The sequence below is a fragment of the Enoplosus armatus genome, chromosome 12 (assembly GCF_043641665.1).
Source record: "Enoplosus armatus isolate fEnoArm2 chromosome 12, fEnoArm2.hap1, whole genome shotgun sequence".
Taxonomy (NCBI): Eukaryota; Metazoa; Chordata; class Actinopteri; order Centrarchiformes; family Enoplosidae; genus Enoplosus; species Enoplosus armatus.
The window spans coordinates 21,311,791-21,328,193 of NC_092191.1; positions in this window are offsets into that span (position 1 = coordinate 21,311,791).

Here is a 16,403-nt window from a genome sequence, read left to right on the forward strand (position 1 = left end):
CGGGGCGCCGGAGCTCTGGGCTGATGGCTGAGGAGATGGGCTGGCTGCTTGTGTGTGGGAGTGTGTGTGTGTGTGTGTGCGCGCGCGGGTGACAAACTCAGGGACGCCAGGGCAGTGTTTGATGGGGCCCCACTGTGTGTGTGTGTGTGTGTGTGTGTGTGTGTGTGTGTGTATTCATGTTTATTTTCATACCTCTAAATGTCCACACAATGATAGCAATCGCAGAAAAATCCTCCAAAGTGAGGACAAGGCACGAGTTCAGGCTCAGGCTTTTGGGTTAAGGTTAAGATTAGAGGTCAGTTATAATGTTTAATTAAAATTTGAATAAGAAATATCGCCTCACTGACGACCAGCATGTCCAGTCCATCCTGGTGGGTCACGCTATAGTCACTTGGGCTCCGGGCTTATAGAGAAATCAGCCCGGTCCCACTGTTCCTCGTGTGTTGGTGTGTTCCGTCCTCTCCCAGGTCTCCATGGTGGAGAGGTGGTCGTGTGGCTCAGCTTCTGAAGTAGCCTAGTAAGATTTCAAATGGAATGTCTTTGGTCTTCGGGAATTGTGTTCCGACGTTTTTCACCATTTTCTGGCCACGCATCGCAAACAAGCGATTAATGAAATCGATCGGCGCATGTATTGGTAATTAAAACAATGTTAGCATGTTAGCATTTACCTCAGATGGCTGCTCACGCGGCTTTGCAGTGAGAGAAACGCGCTCGTGCGCTTGCCGCTGTGGGTGCACATCCTTCGTTTGTGATCATCTGTGTTTGTCTTTGTTTCTCACTTTGTGTGTGTGTGTGTGTGTGTGTGTGTGTGTGTGCTGTAGCTAGTTTCTGGAGTCAGCAAACACACGGACACATACACACACACACACACACACACACACACAGGTATATGCTGGATACTGTAACCTCTCGGTCGACCTCCGCTGACAAGATAGATCGTTCCATTCATCTATGGGTGAGTGCACCGAGCGCTCCATTCATCTGCGGCTGAGTGGATCAAGCCGACCAGCATTTTTCACACCGCTGGCCCATGATGCATCTGGGGCTCTGGAGGAATGTCACTGGCCTGAATGCCCTGATCTGTCATGAGGCCCTTGGCTGCCACACCACTGTATACACAGCGACATACACACACACACACACACACACACACACACACACAGGGACTACATGCACGCTGCATGCAGCAGGGTGACCTGTTGGCTTAACGAGAGCGTCCTATAACGCTGAGAGGTTGCAGGTTTGATCCCCATGAGCCAAAATGTCTTTGAGTAAGACGTTCAATTGTCCTGCACAGCGAGTCAGACACTTCATTGGATACATCAGCATATGGTTTTTGTCAGTACTGATCTCCTCTACTCTTCCTTAAATGCATAAAACCGCGACAAACACGACAATGGAACGCCTTTGTAACCCAAGGAAAGATTGATCTGCTTAGTCGCGCTTACCAGTTAGAAAACAGTAAATACATATAGGGTGATAATTAGGGCAGTGTCAGTCAAATGTTTCCCATTGCAGTCGGGATATATTTCTGTTGCTAGTGTGAAAATGATGTGAGTGAAGGCCAGCATGTGCTCTCTTATTAATGCGAGCACACTTGAACTGTATGTGTGTGCATTCACGGGAAGCACGATATCATTGCCTTGACAACGTTGTGCCAATAAGTGCATTTCATTTTTATTTTTATCTTTTCAATGAATGTATGTATATATATATATATATATATATATATATAAAGTTTTTCAACTTGGCTGAGGTCGGTGTGCTGATAAAACATTCTGGCTACTTGTCAGTGATGTTATGTGCTAGTGCGAGCGGCAAGACATTGTTGTAAAACAGTTTGCTAAAAACTGATCTGGAGATCTGCAGCTGCCTACCTCCATATGGCAGCCACACATGTAACCAGGTTCAAGGCACTGGTTACAAACAACAAGCCACCGTGCTGTCTTGTTGCATGTGTACAGTTTTAGTTAAATTACACGATGGGCTGCTAATGGTAATAATAATAATGATTCAGATTTGCTGTATATGGTGCTTATCGAGGTACACTACAACAACAACAACAAAAAAGAGCAAAAAATACAAAATAAAAAGGCTGAGGTAGGGAGATATTTTTTCAATGATGTGCCTGAATTTAAATATAATTTATTATTTGTATTTTGCCGCATTTTGATGGCATCGTTCCGGACCTTTGACCTTTTGTACAATCAATGTGCTCCTACAGCGACAAAGTGTGACATGCAGCTGATGCAGACCAACTAGCGCATGCATGAACACGCAGCAGAACAGCTTAAAGTAACACACACACACACACACACACACATGCCCCTAAAGACACACACACACCTGTACACACCCTGTAGTATGGGAGTTACAAGTCAATGTCGAAGTCAGTCACGACGGAGGCGAAATCAAACTGTGAAATGCAGAATGAGGACAAACGATAATGATATGATGTCGGGGTCGAGATTGTTTTGGTTATATGTGTCTGAGAATCAGAACATCCGTTTGGTGTTTCATGTGACGAGGCGATGCACTTTTTCTGGCGCGTGGTTCAACACTCGAGCGCCCCCGGAGGGATGCGCCTGAATTCCGAAAGAAAAAAAGCAGGCGACGCGTCACCGCCCGCCCATGATCCCGCCGAGCCTCGCGCAAGTCAGCCGCGAGTCACACGTATGCGCGCGGCGAATGAAAGACGAGGGATCCGTGGTGCACAGTCAGCGACAGCGGCGGTTGCAGCGGGGGGGGGGGGGGGGGGGAGTGTGAAACGGGTGAGTTATGAACACCTCGGTGGACAGGAGGAGCACCTCTGGGGACCGGCTGACCTGCAGCTTCACCCTGAACGAGTCAAGCATTCTCTGTGACCTGGCTGTCACCAGCCTCTGAGAGAGAGAGAGAGAGAGAGAGAGAGAGCGAGACAGAGCGATACTGAATTTGTGGCTAAAGGGGAACAACTCCGCCGGTTTTACACACCAAAGTCTGTTTACAGGTCTTGTGGAGTGCTGCTGCCAAAAAAAAGTTGTATAAAACCTTTTTTTAAAATGTTTTGAAAATGGAAAAAAAAAAAAAAATCTGGAAGATTCACAGCTAGGGGACACATTAGCCGCCACTAGCATAACAAACCCGGAAATGTCGGACCGTGGCAACAACGTAGCCGCCAGGTTTTCGACGAGGAAGAAGAATGCGCTGCATCGATTCTGATCCGTATGTTCTTAACAGTCCAGCAATCGGCACTTGAATGGATGTATTTCCATACTCGTAACTCGCACCTCTGGCCAAAACCCGCGAGACGAAAAACTTAAAGGCATTCAGGACGGGACGGAGACGGATGGGTGGAGGTGGAGGTGGAGTGATGATGGAGGTGGCCGGTCTGGGCAGAGTGTGTGAAGCTGAAATAATGATGATGATGGTGCTGCTGCTGCTGATGAAGTGCAGAGCGGGCATCCAGTGGCACAGCTGGCGGCGGCTGGCAGAGGTGGCCCAGTTAGCCCAGTTAGCCGGCTGGCTTCCACTGGACCACGCACAGATGCCCATTAACTGCCCCCGCTGATGACACCCCAGGGGCATAGCACACACACACACACACACACACAGACATTTAAAAAGATATATAAACACACATATTACACATAAAGACATAGATATAACCACACACACACACACACACACACACACACCTGATCTGTATTTTGATGAACAGAACAGGCAGACGCACACACACATATGCATATCCAGCTGTGGCTCTGTCATTGTTGTCTTGCAGATACACACACACACACACATACACATACACACACAGTTTTTCACTAAAAGCGCACACACACACATATAGTAAAGAAATGACTCACTCAAGTCCAAACATTGCTAAACGCATAATTTCCACAAAAATATGTCCCCACTTACACACACACACACACACACACACACACACGAGCACAAACCAACACGAATCTCATGCTGCTCAGCCAGTATGTTCCAGCAATCACCACACAGACCCTGTGACTGCCCACACACACCCACAGACCACACACACACACACATACACAAACTGCAATTCTCACCTCAGGGCAGAGATGTGCTCTGATGTTTCCGGGGCAGTGGGCAGTCACGAGTGTGTGTGTGTGCCTGACAGCTGTTTGTGTGCATGTCCATGTGTCCGTGTGTGTGTGTGTGTGTGTGTGTGTGTGTGTTGGCGCTGTGCCCTAATTTGACAGAGCCGGAGCAGTGGTTGATCCCCAGTGCAGTTGATTTGGCTTGATGTTGACCCTACAGGCCTTGTCAGCTCCAACATGCTCCCTGTCTCCTCACGTAGCCCAGCACGACACTGAGTGGACACACATACACACACACACGCGCGCACGCACGCATGAAAAAAAAAAAAAAAAAAAGCGCGCACGTTAACACACATTCACATTATTGCAGCATTCAAAGTCCCGCCCCCCTACGACGTTTCATTTATTATTTGTGTTTACATTTATATATTATTCTTATATGTAGTCAGTTTCAGGGCACGTTGTTCACTGTCTGTGTTACTGTTTTGTATTATTTACGTAATCATGCACAATGCAATGTAGTTTCCGTTCGTATGTTTGGGACATTGGTATTTCTTGGTATTTTGTCCGGTCCCTTGTACGTGTTTCCTGTCTGTCCTCACGTAACGTAGCGATGCCGCAGTGTGGCAAGTCCTGCGTACGGAATTGCACTGGAGCCAAATAGGCGCGACGTGCCGAAAGTGTCAAAACAGTAAAAGTCCGTTCGTTACGCAGCAGAGACCGGTCAGTGTTACATTATTACATATTGGCATAATGGATTAAAATGCAGATATTTGAACTCCTTTATGTGCTGTTGGGTGGTTTGAATTATATTCAATAAACCGGCCGCACGTTTTGCCGAGCGGAAATACTTCAGTCAAGTGCAAGTACCTCAGAGTTGCACTCGGCCGCAGTACTTGCCACCGCTGAGAGAAGAATTCACCTTCTTTTATTGCGACATCGATGCGACGCTGGTCCTAAAAATATCACCCACTGTGGACGCGGAGCCCCCGAACGGCCTTCATCACATTGCGTCGCCACGCATGCAACTGGCTTGTTAAGAAGAGGCTGGCGGCGCGGCTACCCAGTGCAGGACTGGCAGGAAGTTGTTGTTTTTTTTTACTGTTTATCAATGCACCTGTTGATTTACGCCGCAGGAGAAACGTAGAAAATACGTTTCGGCTGCGTTTCTTCTCCTTCAGATATCAACAAACATTAGAAACGCTTCTCACATGGTTCGTGGCTGCGACAAGGGGGTTATATGTGTGTGATCTCGGATGGACTTAGATATTCATACGTTGCCTGTATGTATGGTTGGTGTGTATGTGGAGGTCGCCGTGCGTGCACGTGTGTGTGTGTGTGTGTGTGTGTCCTCATCGATAAACAGAGGACCAGGGCTAATTTTCCGACCCAGTGAGGTGGTTTTTAGATGGGGAGGAAAACCCTCCACACTCTGCATGCCCGACACTGCCACGCCGCTGTGTTTGTGTAGTGTGTGTGTGTGTGTTTCTCTTCTCTTTCCATCAATCCTCCACTTCCATCTGTCTTTCATTCTCTCCTTGTCTGTTAGAAATACACATAATGGTGCTTTCTCTGGTTACTCGTTTGTGTGCTTTGATCCAAACATTTCTCTTTCTTTGGACCTTCGAAGTTCAACACAAGTGTGTGTGTGTGTGTGTGTGTGTGTGTGTGTGTGTGTGTGCGTGTGTGTGTGTGTGTGTGCGTGCGTGTGTCTGTGTGTGTTTGCGTGTGTGTGTGTGGGTGGTTGTGTGTCCATCAGGCTGTCCCCGCTGGAGCGGATCCTCTGAGGTAAAGGCCAGATTTTAATCCCCGGGTCCATCTAATCTCCTCATATTCACATCTCAGATTAACACACACACACACACACGGACACAGAGAGAGACACACACACACACGGACATAGCGGTTTGATGCCTGTCATCATCAGCCGCTGTGTGTGTGTGTGTGTGTGTGTGTGTGTGTGTGTGAGTGCATGAGATGGTGTGTGAAAGAGTTTTTAGCCTCACTCTCCCTCTCCTGGCTGAAGGAGATTAATTGTTAAAAAATTAAGCCTGTCTAGGGCCAGTGACCTGTGGGTCAACTGTTTCCTCGCTATATTGAAACACACGCACGCATACACACACACACACACACACACACACACACACACACACACACACACACACAGATCCTGGTGCCATCTGCCCCGGGGCGGCTGGCCGGCGATGTCAGCGTGGTAAGGAGGGTGGGATCAGGAATGAGAACAGCATGTACTATGTGTTTTAACATCAAAGGTGACTGGGTGCACACACACACACACACACACACACAAGCTGTCCATACACGAAACAGGGAACGGTGACTGTGGTCACTCTCTCTCACTCTCTCTCTCTCTCTGTGTGCTTTCTGCTCAGGGTAAAACCCGACAGAGGCAACCAAAGAGGGCAGCGAAACTGGGAGGTTTCTCCGCCAGGCCGCATGAACGCAGACATAAACATACTGACTAATGAAACTCAGGCCTGGAAAGTGTGTGTGTGTGTGTGTGTGTGAGAGAGAGAGAGAGAGAGAGAGCGAATGTGTGTGTGTGTGTGTTCTCTAAGTAGCTCCATCTGGGCAGAGGTGGCACCAGAGATGTTTACTGGAGGCTTTAGCCCATCAACTTATTGTCAACAGTTCAAGGGACTGTCAGCGCCCACGCTGCGCATGTGTGTGTGTGTGTGTGTTTGAGGCAAAAAAGCGAGAGACGAAAGAGAGCGCGTCTGGAGGGGGTTAGTGGTTAGGGGCACGGTGCGAGCGGGAGAGGAGAAGAACCGAAAAACAGAGGGGTTATCTGAAATCTGAAATCGGCCTTCGAGATTTGCGAAATCTGACGTCGGCTAGAGCTGCGATTGAGATCCTGGCTGCAGCAATCGAACTTCAGTGTGTTTTGGCCAGCAACTGCAGGCCTAATGAGATACATGCGTTTATCACTTCTACTGCAGGCCACACAGCAGCTCCAACGGGGCAACGTTAGTCATTTTTCTTAATACCTTGCCTGGTCAGCGAAGCAGTCTCTGGAGCCAAGAATTGCTCCTTCAGTTGGGTTTCTTTGGGTAGCTTTCCGCAGTTGTCGCTGTCTCTTTACATTCAGTCCTGCTTAAGTTCGATCGGGAAGGAGGAAGGAACGCCATCTGGCCACAGTACAAACTACCAGATTTTTCAAAGTCGCGTCCCCCTGGTCTTGGACGACGGCGTCTCCGCTTCCTCCCACTGTGCAAAAATGAAGCCAAAATATCCCGGAAACTGATTTTTTTTTTTTTTTTTTTTGTTTGACCCACGTCCCATCCGCTAACATGCAGGAGGCGGGGCTTTTGACCTATACCGCAGCCAGCCACCAGACGGGGGAGGGCTTTTTGGCTTCACTTGGGGGGGGAGTTGTCGAGCCGTCCATCTTTATACACAGTCTACGGCAGACGTCGCAGTTCAGGAGGATATGCAGACGCTGGTGTTTGTTGAGGGTGCTGCGATGGCGATGGCGGCCCGAGCCATAGGAGGAACAGAAGGAGAGAAAAAAAAAAGTCTGGAGACACAAAACCTTTGACCTGATTCCGCACTTTCACGCTTTATCTTTGCCTTCACTCACTTCATTTTCCCTAATTCAAAAAAAAAAGCACAGTCTGCTTCCTCTTTGGAAGACTCTCCTCTGAGAGAGAACGAGAAAACCGACTAATTAAAACCACCCCAGCGATGCACTTGATCTCCTCACTACTACCAAGACGCTGAGCTTTTTTTTTTCTTTCAACGTCTTCTCTCCTCGACTAACTTTAGACAAATATTCTGCCGTCTGTGGCGGAGCCGTATCTGGACGGACTGGAGCCAAGACAAGCAGGGTCTGATTAATAGTGGTGTGCGCGGCGAAGCCAACCGCCACCGCCACCGACACGCGACACCGTCGCATCCTCACAAGCCCGGCCGGGCCCACCCAGCTCGCCGCGCAAAAAACGCTGACTCTCTTTTCTTGCTCTGGCGTTCTCTTGCGTTACCTTCTCCGCGTGTTCCCGCGTTTCCGTAACTGATGAATGAAAAATTGATGCCGAGGAAACTATTGTGCGGGGCCGCTAATTTGCAAAACAAAGCCGAACATCAGTAAAAGGCACAGAATTAAATTAAGACAGGACAAATGGGCCACTTTGGAGCAAAATCGTGCCCCCCGGTAAATGGACTGTTGGCGTCGTCTAATGGCATGTTTCTACATGTTGCTTTTCAGCAGCTTAATTCCAACCGTTCCTCCTGCCTCACTCTGCACTCGCACTTGGATTGAAAGTGTTTTGTGGAGTATTTTAAGAGAAGACGACTTGTTCATCTGATTTCCTTTGGCTTATTTCCATTTCTTCAAGGCGTTTTTTACACGACAGTCTATCAATTCTGGTGGTCCTCCGATTGGATAATCCATCTGGCGTCTATGTAAATGTATGGCGCTTGCGTGACCCTTGTTCGTGTACACAATAAAGGCTGTTCAGAGCAAAACCCTGTATGGACCCCACCTAAAGCGATTGGACTGAATTCGGGTCCCGGGTCGCTAGGAATCACGTGGACCCATGGGGGGGGGGCTCCAGTAATACATTCAACAAAACCTATGATGCGATTATCTAACGCGCCCGGAACGAAGGTGTTTTCGCATCGTGCTCACGTGATGGGCCGGCTAACGTCCGCTGCTCCGACGACGCGGCAGGCGCAGAGCGAAACATGGGACGAAGATTGCGATTCACATCGCCGTCATCGCGTGGAGGGGCCGACGAAGGAGAAAGGGAACGACGAAACCAGAGCTCGTGTAGTCGAGAAAACAAGTATCCGTGCGATACACAGATGAACATAGTGAGGCGTGGTGAACAGCAGCTGTAGCTTTTAGAGGTGTTTGATTAAGAGTGCTATTGTGTGGCTTTTTGATGTCTCTCTCTCTCTCTCTCTCTCTGAGCGAGTGTCATTCACCTCCCGTAGATCCGCAGGAGCCGCAGCTGTAGTGCCCTTCTTATACACGCACACACGCGCACGCACACACACCCTCCCCTGTGCCCCCCCCCCCCCCCCCCCCCCCCCCGCCCTGGGTATTAACTTCCCTCTCTGTAGCAGCTGGAGTCACATTGTGGTGAAACCTCTCTGTACCTGAAGGCATCACACACACACACACACACATACGCGCACGCACACGCACGCACGCATGCACACACACACACACACACACATCCCGCACAGCTCCACCAAGTTCCTGCAGTTTGATATTTTCTAAACGCTAAAGAAACTGTTCCAGGACCAGTGTGAGTCAGCTCACTGGTGGCCTTTTTTTTTTTTTTTTAAAAACAGAAAAAGCCGTCTCTGCACTAAATGTGTCAGAAATCCAAACAGGCCTCTTTGCTGTTAACACAGAGGTTGTTCATGTCCATTACAGCCTGGGGCCAATCACAAGGGCTCCGCCGGTTTCTACACACTCTGTTTCTGTTGTTTGTCTGCCTGCTGCATTTGTATAAATCTGACACGTGTCCTTTTAACATTTCGTACACTATCACTGTGTGTGTGTGTGTGTGTTTTGTGTTTTTTTTGTCTTTTGACTCTGCATGTGCACCCTTGAGGGCACAATTTGATTGTATGCACGTTGCGCCTGTGCGCATGAACTATATATATATATTTATATTTGTTTTTCCTACAGTGTGTGTTCTGTTAAAGAGCTTCTTCATACAGCGTGAAAGTGTGGGTCTTTTTAATGCTGTTGCTGCTTTTATGGTGTGTGTGTGTGTGTGTGTGTGTGTGTGTGTGTCAGTGTGTGGTCTGTGGCGGTGGAAGAAAAGCGATGAAGCACATTTACGCCAGGACTGTAACTTAAGTCCAGTTTCGAGGTACTTTCCATTTCACGGCACTTCGTCCAGTCCACTACATTTTATTTTTATTTATGAAAATATTACACTACATTTATTCAACAGCTTTAGCCACTAATTAACCGCGCAGATCAAGATTTAAAACCGATAACGGACGCGCACGTTCACATTGATTTTTATCCAGCAAGTTAAACTTCCGAAGGAATTTAAAATGGCCAAACAACTGGCTCCATTTAGACCAGTTTAAACTAGTTACAACCTTGACATGACTATCACGCATCCGTAATGATAACAGCATAATATTGTATGGTTCTGCATCATGCTCTGTTTCCTGGTAACACATCTGTACTTTTACTTGCCTTTAAATTTGTACTTAATTTTAGCTTGACAAAACAATTTCACTGCGAAGGAGTCCATTTAGTGGTTGATTAAAATAAAAATCAGTCTTGACCTTGGAGACAGTAGTTCCCTGATGGGGGTGTATGGATATCTTTGCACCGTACACCCCATATTTGCACTATTTTACTTGCGCGTGCGGTACATGTGTGTTTCATGCGCGGTTCATGTGGTTATCGTATCGAAACATATCCTTTATTAGTTCCACAAGAGACTGGTGGTGTGTGTGTGTGTGTGTGTTTTAATGCTTCTTCGGCTTGTGCGTGCTTTTCAGGCTACATCTGCACCCATCTCTGTGTGTGTGTGTGTGTGTGTGCAATGCAGTAAGTGTGCACATAAAGTTCACAGCAGCAGTGACCGAACAAACCCAGGGCTGTATGTGTTGCGCACACCAGTTTTAGCCACTGAAATAAAGACGTCTGGATTTCATCCCCTCCTCTCTCTCCCTCCCTCCCTCCCTCCCTCTCTCTCTCTCTCCTTCTCGGATATTGATCGGGCCGAGCGCTTTGAGTACAAAGAGTTAAGGCCTGAAAGGCGAAACAGCCGCGATTTCAGAGAAGTCATGAAAGTTTAAAATGCCTTCTCTTTCAGCCGGGTCCGGGGAGACGTGTTCGCTGTGCGAGTGACCCCCGGGCGCATTTGGAGATCCAATGGTTGAACCTTGCTCATCCCACGTTGAACCAGTCAATACCTATTATTAGCTACTGCCTGCCCTCTGCTACAGGGCCTGATGAGGCAGAGAGAGGGAGAGAAAATACCTTCTGAAGGCCTAGAAGTGGAGGGAGCTGTGCCTGTTTGAGAGTGTGTGTGTGTGTGTGTGTGTGTGTGTGTGTGTGTGTGTGTGTTTCGTGGTTCGCCAATGGAGGGCGAAAGTGTGAGCATGTTGTGGGCATGTGTGAGTCTGGCAATAGTAAGTGTGTGGTAGCATTTTCGGTATTTGTGTGGTTGTAATGTGTGCGTGCAAGGTTGGCAAAGCATGCGTGTGCAAGCACGCGGTTATGTGTGTCGTGTATTTATGTTTGTGTGTGTTTTCAGAATGACAAAATGCACGTGTGCCTCCTCGCATGTGTGCATAAATGCATGGCGTGTGCGTATATATTGTATTGCATGGTTGTGTACGTGTGTAGAAAAGGCGACCGTGTTCATTTTGTCAGTACATGTAGTTGCGCCCGGATCGCTAAATGTGTGTATTGCATAGATGCAGGTGTGCCTATAGGTGCAAGTGGTGAGTGTGTGTGTGTGTGTGTGTGTGTGTTAAACACTACTGGTAAAGAGATATGTCCGTTTGTGAGTTGACTAATGAAAGAGCAACCCTCCTTCTGACAGATATAGGCCACAAAGGGCTACTTTATTACTAATGGGAAACACACAAGCTTATTCCTTTGAATTATTGACCTAATTACGTAAACATGTAATTACTACACTTCCTTTACACGGCTATAACTATAAAAAGACACACACACACACACACTTCCGCAAACGGCACTCGCAACATTATGCAAATTGTGTTTTATAATGATTAAAATCAACACTTAGCGTGTTGTAGAGCGCATTGTGTGAAACTGAACGCTTCCTGGATGTGACTGTACACGCGATAATCCTTCTCCCATTGGTGACTTAAGCCATTTATATTTATGTGAAAACACTGCTTGTAGGTTTTTTTTTTTTTTTTTTTTAAATACATACCACAATCACTCACTTTCACGTGATGCTGAAAACACATTCATCTAAAACACAACATAAAGCCACGTTTGCCGGCAGTGCTGTATGATAGCAAACAATATGAATGAATCTCCGAGGGCGTACGCTCAGTGTTTTGCCTTGAGCGACATAATGCTAATTAGGGCTGAATAATTTAATAATTAAATACACTACGACTCACATTTACATTCATTTTTGTTGGATGGACGTTTACATTGATTTCTGTATGTATTTGAAACCACGCCGTTAGAATGACCGCAGTAGTGAATTAACATAGAATATAACAGTTGACACAACAGGTACAGATACATCAACACAGATCCACAGATTCTACCCAGATTCCACCCCCCAAAAAAGGGGGGGTCTTTCCATGTAATTAGTGTGAGACCTGTCCGTCTGCCAGCCAGCTTGCTTCGAATCATTCACTTCACAGAAGAAAATCCTGCGCTAACAGAAATGTTGGACTCCACTGTGCCCTGAAATCTTCACTTCTCATTTGCAGCGGTTAGCAAAACATGTAAAGGCATCGCAAATTATGCCGGGGGCCCCGCCGATGTCGCCGCTAACTCAACAAGCCGGCGCGCGCGTGATGGCGGCAAAAGTCGCGGCGGGGGGCCCGCTGACTAACCCGAGGGTGGGTGGTTGACGCTGGCATTAGCAGGCTAACGCGCCTCCCAGAGCGCGCTGGGAGCCGAATCCGCGTGGATTAATGCACAAGGATACGTGACTACGTATCCCAAACTTCAGATGGATGCCTCGACTCCGGTAACCGAGGTAGGCTAAGCTGCTTTATGGCAGAAAACAGGGAAGAGGTGTGCAGTGGAGCAGAGCTGTTGCCCCACTGCAAACGGAGCTAAGGCTTACAGTGTTTCAGAGGGCGGAAGGTTTATGGAGAAATCATTTCATTTGTGCACAGCAAAAAACGCACGCGGCACAAACTGTGGTCACTTGCGAGAATTGGCGGCTGCCACTTCTCTCCACTGTGGTCTTACTTTGCACACCAATTATGTGAAACTATCACAATTCTTTTGGCAACTGTATTAAATGCCACACATAACACCTTTAAGGGAAGAATATCTCCACAAGCCACAGTTCTTAATGGAGACAAATGACTGGTGCGAAGGCGTCGATTACTGAGACACAACAAGCGAGCGTGTTCACGGCAGGAAGTCAAAAATAAATCCTGCACGGCATGCTGCAGCGTGTCCGGAGCGCCCCAAAAAGCAAAGCAGGAATGCATCTCCTCTTCTCTGAGCTGCCGTGTTCGTCTCGAGTCTGAATCTCCCCTGAAGGGAAGAAGTTGAGTTTGGCAGCCGCGGAGGCAAAGTACGGGCTGACTGAGCGGAGTTTCCCCTCTCAAGACAATCTGTAACAGTTAACTGAAAGGCCAGCAATTACCGCCCATCAGATGCGTCTGCGGACAACTCCCCCCCCCCACACACACACACATACACACCCGGCCTGTCACATCACAACACGCTCGCCGTTCAGCGTGTCGACATAACGCCACCTGGAGCGAGGCCCGGCGATAATGGATTAGGAAAGTCCAACTCACACTATGTCTGTGCCCCCCACCCCCCCGAAACACAAGCACACACACATACTCTTTCTCTCTAATTGCCCAGGACTGAGTGTGAGAGCCCCCCCCCCCCCGCCTTCCAACCCTCTCTTACCATCTCCCTTGCCTGTCCCCAGCTTCAGGGGCCCATCCGTCAGCCCTGTCCAGTTGGCTCTGGTCATAAATAGGCAGACGAGGCAGGCGGGCAGGGGCCTCGGTCCCACGGGCCCCTGAGGACAGAGAGACACAGCACCCAGCATATGCTCCCTAAGTACTGAGCTGGAGGGTGGGTGGGTGGGTGGGTGGGGGAGTGTTCAAACAGGGCACCCATGGGAATGTGTGTGCTCAAAAGTGCATGCCTACTTGCGCTGCTATCCTTATGAGGGCCCGAAAGGCGATGCAAGGACAAAGACCGAGGGGAGGACATTTTGCAGGTGTTTACTTCTACATGGGACAAGTTCAGCATTAGGAGTCGGGACTAAAATCTAGGTTACGGTAAGGGGAAGAGTTAGTGTTGCGATGTATTATTCTACGGTAAATATTTGAGTCAGGTGAGCAATTCGATGTGTTCGAAATGAAGAGAGACTCTGAAGTTAAATGACAAAAAACAAAATTGTGAACTCGTAGAACTCACTTTCCTTGGTTGGAGACGCTGACAGATTTGGTCTGGTACTTAGGGACCAGAACATTAGAGGATGCTCATTTCGCAGGACGGCCGACTTACAGGTCACCCCTAAACCCACAGTGCACTTGTCTTGGTTTGCTTTGATGAAGGGACTGTTTCACTGTATTTTAAAAGAGCATTTGTGAAGGTTTCAGTCAGAGACTCTGTAATAACACTGTGGTGCAGTGGTTAGCACTTGCAGCAAGAGGGCTCTGGGTCTGAACCTGATTTGGGCCTTTATGTGTGAGTTTCCAGTCCAAAGAGGGTTAGATGGTGACTCTAAATAGTCACCATAGGTGTGAATGTGGGCATGAATGGTTGTCCATCTCTATGTCTCAAACCCCGGGCCTGTCCAGGGTGTACCCTGCCTCTCACGCACCGTCAGCTAGGATTGGCTCCAGCCCCCCTCCCCCCAACGCAAACCCTGTAAAGGATAAGCTGGTACAGCTAATGGGCCACAATATTCACCATGATAAAGTGGCATATGTTGCGTCTTCCAGTTGTAGAGCCATTAATAGTGTACTGCATGAAGCCTGCATGGCGGGTTTATTTTGTTTAGTAAACCTTTGAACCTTTGAAAGTGAAAGAAAACTTAAAATGCTTTACGTACCGCATTTTCTTTCAGAAAATTCACAATTTCTTGCTACCTTGGTCTTAACTTAAGAGTCTTGCTCATCTTTCGTATTGGTCGTGTTCACATTTTATAATCTACGCCAGTTATTTGGTGCTTATCCGTGTGTTTTGTGTTTCACCGGTGGTCGTTGTGTCTAATGTTCCATGTCCTACCAACACTGCATTCTGCAAAGATGAAGTCAACGACAAAGCTCCACCTGAGTCCAATCAATAAACTGGCTGGGCCGACAACTAGCCGAGACTAGCATATTGCAGATCCCACTGTAGGCATACAGTACGTGTTGGCCAATAGGACACTTCAGCGCAGAAATACCAAATATGATGATGATTTAAGTGTAATATTAGGTTTTTACCAGAGAACACTGACAAGTGTGAAATGTCCTGCTCGGTGCAGCCGATACAGCGTTACCAGATATTTCCTTTAAACTCTCAAATATCAATATCAGTATCTGCTTCAAGTAACCTGTATCACTCCGTACGGACTATAATTTCGACACCATGGCGTCCAATTGAGTCGTCCGGCATTGTGTTGAAACTAAAAGTACACTAAAAGCGCCCCCCCAAAAAATGTTGGCTATAACATTTACTTGAGAAACCATCTGCTCACACAATTGCAGAAATTCCAGCAGGTCAAACTTGACCCAGGAAGTCAGTATGCAAAAATAAAACCACACTTCCAACACTTGCATAAAAAAAAAAAAAAATGGCCAGAACTAAAAAATACAATACCCATGTCTCATTAAAAAAAACAAAAACAGTTTGAATACAGTTTTGTCCCATTTGCATTGCATATGAAAGTTTATATGTATCTATGTTCTTATTTGTATGAGAAAAAAAAAAAAAGTCATTTAGAAATGTTTCTTTATGTAAAGTAAAGCCGCTTATTACTTTGACTCGAGCAGAAAGTTTCTGGTACTTTTTCCACTTCCACTTATACACGTAGGTTCGGGTTAGCAGTCAGAGAATAAACACAGTCAGCGAAGAATAAAAAGTGTTGCAATAGGAAAAAGTGTGTGTGTGTGTGTGTGTGTGTGTGTCAGGAGGGACAGAGAAGCGTTGCAGGCTACGCAATGCTGCGGCTCTCTCTCGGTGTTGTGGACGGAGCCGTGAAGAGGCTCCCAGGCAGCGCTCCGTGTCACCATCACTCGCCATCACAGAGAGAGGGCCTTTCTATCTCCTCGCCTCTCCCTCTGGTTCAAGGAGGTGAACAACAAGTGGAGAGGGAGGAGCGAGAGAGAGAGAGAGAGAGAGAGAGAGAGAGGTTTGCGTGCATGATTGTGTTGTTGTCACGTTGCCGCAATTTGGGTAGGGGACGGGGGATTTGAGAGATGCTGATAAAGCTGGAGAAAATAAAAGGAATGGAGGTGCGGGGAGAAGGGAGAAAGTGTTGGAAAAGTAAAATAATTGAACTCCGTAATATAATATAGCGATACAAAATGTATGTAATAAATGTACTATTACCCATGTGCAATGGCAACATCCAGCTAACCATAGCAGAATGGACAACGTCACAACCAAGAGCAAAATGCTAACATCAGCACGCCAATGCGCTCACAAGTAATGTGTTCTAA